Raw genomic sequence first — 6,276 nt, forward strand, 5'->3', positions numbered from 1 at the left:
AATATACAAGCATGCATAATTTTATTTTCTCGAGCACTAGTCAGGGATACACTATTGATAAATAAAAGTTAAGTTATGAGTGCTCACGTATCAATATTGAGGTTCAATATTGTAGGAAAGGTACGTAGACGCAACGGAGATGACAAACACTAAATTGACCTCACGGGCATACCCATGAACCATACCCATCACCTCCATAGCCATAACTCATAATTTCCTTAGCCCTATCCTACTCATAAAACTTGTCTTGAAATGACCCGCTCATGACCTCGTCGTAATATTTTATGTATAATACTCATATTATCGCTCCCTAATAATACTAAATACTAATAATAAGATTAATATTATTAATCTTAATATTAATAATAATCATAATATAAATATAAATATATAATATAGAGAGAGTATGAGACGATAGATGAATGAATGAAATGGCTACGTAAAACTTCGAGCTTTATAGCCCTGAACCGGACCCCATTAACACTAAAATTGCGGAGTGATTAAAGAAAAAGAACCATAATGTGCGCCTAAAAACATGGACGTTTACATCTTTAATATATAGATTTTTTTAATATATTATATTTATATAATTAATTAAATATTATATTATATTTACGCTCATGGTAAAAATATAATTTTTACAAAAATGACACGGTCGTGGTCTCACGACTCATGTACCACTTTCGGTTTTTCGGGCGCACTTTCGTACGTTTAGAAAACTAGCCTTTTACGTTACGTGACGTGTACCTTTTACAAAAATTAGACTTACTCATCAATAAATTTCCTTTATAAAAATATAACTTATAAAATTGAGCGTTGTGGTCATTTACTTCTATAAATCAGTGACTCGTTGTTTGTCAAAATATTTTATTTTAAATTAAACGTTTTGTGACATGTACCTTTATTAATAACTAGACTTAAATTAATTAAAAACTAACCCACTCAAAGTGTAACTTAATCTTTTGAGTGTTTTGGTCATTTCCTTTTATAAATCCTAGTCTCATTGTTTATCAAAACATATATAATAATATTAATTTAAATCAAAACGTTTTATGACTAGTTTGATATTGTAATTCATCTTTTTGTAACATATAAATATATTTTTATTTAAAATATATAAACTTGTACATATTGTATATCATGGAAGTATTAATATAATAATATAATAATTAGTTTTTGAAAACTAATAATAGTTCAAAGTTTATTTTAAATTCGTTTAGGAAATATTATAACACGTAACATTTACACTCTAAACCTGTAATTCCTTTATATGCTAACGTTTATTTTAGTTTCCTTAACCTTTCTAAATAAAATAACTTAGTATCGATCGAATCAAATAACAAGGGTTATGAAATTCAATCCTCCACCAACTTTTGTCTAATCCCCAATAATTAACACTTTTGTTCTTATATACAATCACTTTTCCAAATATTCCGAATACCGTTAAAAGTAAGGGTTTTCTAATTCAAAGTGGACCTCATAACAGAGACTCATAATCATAGTTCAATGTATCCGATAATTCAATCATTTGATATTATCTTTTAATCTCGTCGATAAACTTACACCGAACAAATATGTTTATGTAACATATTATTCATTCAATACCTTGATAGCATTTCCAAGTTCAAAAAAAAAGATCTCATAGCTTATATTCATATTAACCAATCCGTTCAATGTTTTATTAATATATCTCAATTTAATAAGCACACATGTATATGCATATATATTTATTTACACATAATTGTTCGTGAATAGTTAGGCATGGTCAAAGGGTATTTAATTAAATGAATATAATTTTAAAACTTTCGAGACTCAATTATTACAGATTTGCTTATCGTGTCGGATATATATAAAGGTTAAAGTTTAAATTTGTTCGGAAATCTCCGGGTCATCACAAATTGGACGGAGGTCTGTGACGATCGGTCGAAGGTTTATGACAATCGGTCGGAGGTCTATGACTAACGGCCGATGGTGTAGACTTTGTAACTGAATCTTAGAATTATGACCGTCGGTCGATGGAAGATACTATCGGCCGATGGTAGGGGACGATCGGTCGATGGTCAAGAGACTAACGGACGATGGTAAAGACAAACGATTCTATGTTATGAAAGACTGTCCTCCGGTTCAATAAGAGACGATCGGTCGATTGTGTATGACGAACGGTCGAGGGTCGGGACGAACGGTCGATGGTCAGTGACGATCGGCCGAGGGTAGTTCTTACGAATTCTGGGCAGAAAAAGCTAGGGTTTTCGATAAAAACTTCAATTTTGATCGATTTTGACGTTCTAGACTTAAACAAAACCGGTAGAAACTTCAGAAAAACACCCAGTAATAAACACAAAAACACAAGATTTAAACGTAAAAATCTCAACTTTTACTCAAAAACCCGTTAAGACCAAAAAGCCTAAAACAAAAACACTTGATTCGACTTAAAAACGTTTAGATCAGCAAGTCTACGCTCTGATACCACTTTGTAAACGATCTTGGATCTTAGATTAAACGTTGTATCTAGATTAAAGGCGGAAAACAATAACCTAGAGTGAATCGAATACTAGTTTCACTTTGGGATCAATCTAACCAATGAAATATTGATATAATCGACGCCTAGATGAGTGTATTCGGTTAGGGTATGATCTGGGACAATAGTAACAGCGAAAAAAAACGGCTAGGGTGTGTAGGGTGTGTAAAATAACAATGAAACCCAACACCCGTATATATATAAAGTTACAGTGACCATCGGCCGGTGGTCTCTGACCTACAGCCGATGGTGATAGTCCCTCGACCGATGGTCTCTACCATCGGTCGAAAGTCTGAGCTGCCAACTAAACAGCTCGAACCATTTTACGTCATTGCTTAATCAATTCAAACACACAATATCAATGAAAATGTTGATACACGACTGAAATGTAAACGATAATACAAATAGAACTTATTAGATCATAGAACTCGGGATTATGCACCAACAACACTTAAAAAGAAAATCCACTAGAAGCGAGCGCCCCTACACTATATAGTTTCGCCCCTGCACCCTACGTGATTTCTTGATTTAATTAACATCCAAATAATTTTGACTTACCACATATGATTCTCTAACCAATATTAATGTAAGATATAAGATACTTCATATATATACGAAAAAAAAAATTATTATTTATTATTTATTTTTATTATTATTATTATAAAAAACTATGGGATATGAATATTGAATGAGTCAAAGAGTGAAACATGATTCGTTCCATCTTCATCGCTATTTTTGCAACTGATATGTTACTCATAAACAACTTTCACCCACATTATTCTTTGAGTCCTACTTTTTATAATAATAATAATAAAATAAAAAACAAAAATCATATCTAATAACATTAAGATAGAAGGCAGTAGGCCGAGAAGCAAACATGAAGTTGATTCTGTTCGAAGACGAATTTTTTTTTTTTTTAAGGTAATCTTTTTGTAAAACCCGAATATTAATCTCTTATTACGTTTTACCAATCATCTCATTATATATATTCGATCGTAACAAGATGAAACAATAGTTAAAATCTTCTAATTTGGGGAGTTACGGGTCTTTGAATGTGTTGTTTATTATCAAATCTAGACTTAAATATTTGTCCTCTTGCGTAAGAACTTATCTTGTTTATTCACTTAGACCAATCCCACCGGCACGTTATCAAATATGTCATCAACAAGCTTCTCGAGGGCGCCGATGGCATTGTCGCCGCCCTCCTCCTCCCTCGCCCGCCCTCGAGTCCATCGCCCTCAACATTTTCATTTCTAAGCATATTTGAGCACGGGCTTTTAATTATTTGTTTGAATATTTCGACCGTTACACCAACAAAGCCGTTGGCTTTTATTTATTTATTTATTTATTTTTTATTACTTTTACACTATATAACTAATACACTTCCAGCACTCCAAACAAAAACAACACTCCCAAAAATTCTAACACAACACTTCCAACACTTTCATCCAACAATACTTTCATCAAAATGCCTAAAAAATCATCTTAATAAAAACCAAAACAAACCGATCGAGCAAGTTGTCGATACTCAATGTGAAATGTCCCGTTCTTATTGATTAAAAACGTTCCATATTAATTGATTTCGTTGCGAGGTTTTGACCTCTATATGAGACGTTTTTCAAAGACTGCATTCATTTTAAAACAAACCATAACCTTTATTTCATCAATAAAGGTTTAAAAAGCTTTACGTAGATTATCAAATAATGATAATCTAAAATATCCTGTTTACACACGACCATTACATAATGGTTTACAATACAAATATGTTGCAACAAAATAAGTTTCTTGAATGCAGTTTTTACACAATATCATACAAGCATGGACTCCAAATCTCGTCCTTATTTAAGTATGCGACAGCGGAAGCTCTTAATAATCACCTGAGAATAAACATGCTTAAAACGTCAACAAAAATGTTGGTGAGTTATAGGTTTAACCTATATATATCAAATCATAATAATAGACCACAAGATTTCATATTTCAATACACATCCCATACATAGAGATAAAAGTCATTCATATGGTGAACACCTGGTAACCGACATTAACAAGATGCATATATGAGAATATCCCCATCATTCCGGGACACCCTTCGGATATGATATAAATTTCGAAGTACTAAAGCATCCGGTACTTTGGATGGGGTTTGTTAGGCCCAATAGATCTATCATTAGGATTCGCGTCAATTAGGGTGTCTGTTTCCTAATTCTTAGATTACCAGACTTAATAAAAAGGGGCATATTTGATTTCGATAATTCAACCATAGAATGTAGTTTCACGTACTTGTGTCTATTTTGTAAATCATTTATAAAACCTGCATGTATTCTCATCCCAAAAATATTAGATTTTAAAAGTGGGACTATAACTCACTTTCACAGATTTTTACTTCGTCGGGAAGTAAGACTTGGCCACTGGTTGATTCACGAACCTATAACAATATATACATATATATCAAAGTATGTTCAAAATATATTTACAACACTTTTAATATATTTTGATGTTTTAAGTTTATTAAGTCAGCTGTCCTCGTTAGTAACCTACAACTACTTGTCCACAGTTAGATGTACAGAAATAAATCGATAAATATTATCTTGAATCAATCCACGACCCAGTGTATACGTATCTCAGTATTGATCACAACTCAAACTATATATATTTTGGAATCAACCTCAACCCTGTATAGCTAACTCCAACATTCACATATAGAGTGTCTATGGTTGTTCCGAAATATATATAGATGTGTCGACATGATAGGTCGAAACATTGTATACGTGTCTATGGTATCTCAAGATTACATAATATACAATACAAGTTGATTAAGTTATGGTTGGAATAGATTTGTTACCAATTTTCACGTAGCTAAAATGAGAAAAATTATCCAATCTTGTTTTACCCATAACCTCTTCATTTTAAATCCGTTTTGAGTGAATCAAATTGTTATGGTTTCATATTGAACTCTATTTTATGAATCTAAACAGAAAAAGTATAGGTTTATAGTCGGAAAAATAAGTTACAAGTCATTTTTGTAAAGGTAGTCATTTCAGTCGAAAGAACGACGTCTAGATGACCATTTTAGAAAACATACTTCCACTTTGAGTTTAACCATAATTTTTGGATATAGTTTCATGTTCATAATAAAAATCATTTTCTCAGAATAACAACTTTTAAATCAAAGTTTATCATAGTTTTTAATTAACTAACCCAAAACAGCCCGCGGTGTTACTACGACGGCGTAAATCCGGTTTTACGGTGTTTTTCGTGTTTTCAGGTTTTAAATCATTAAGTTAGCATATCATATAGATATATAACATGTGTTTAGTTGATTTTAAAAGTCAAGTTAGAAGGATTAACTTTTGTTTGCGAACAAGTTTAGAATTAACTAAACTATGTTCTAGTGATTACAAGTTTAAACCTTCGAATAAGATAGCTTTATACGTATGAATCGAATGATGTTATGAACATCATTACTACCTTAATTTCCTTGGATAAACCTACTGGAAAAGAGAAAAATGGATCTAGCTTCAACGGATCCTTGGATGGCTCGAAGTTCTTGAAGCAGAATCATGACACGAAAACAAGTTCAAGTAAGATCATCACTTGAAATAAGATTGTTATAGTTATAGAAATTGAACCAAAGTTTGAATATGATTATTACCTTGTATTAGAATGATAACCTACTGTAAGAAACAAAGATTTCTTGAGGTTGGATGATCACCTTACAAGATTGGAAGTGAGCTAGCAAACTTGAAAGTATTCTTGAT

The sequence above is a fragment of the Rutidosis leptorrhynchoides genome, chromosome 11, assembly GCF_046630445.1.
Source record: "Rutidosis leptorrhynchoides isolate AG116_Rl617_1_P2 chromosome 11, CSIRO_AGI_Rlap_v1, whole genome shotgun sequence".
NCBI classification, from domain to species: domain Eukaryota; kingdom Viridiplantae; phylum Streptophyta; class Magnoliopsida; order Asterales; family Asteraceae; genus Rutidosis; species Rutidosis leptorrhynchoides.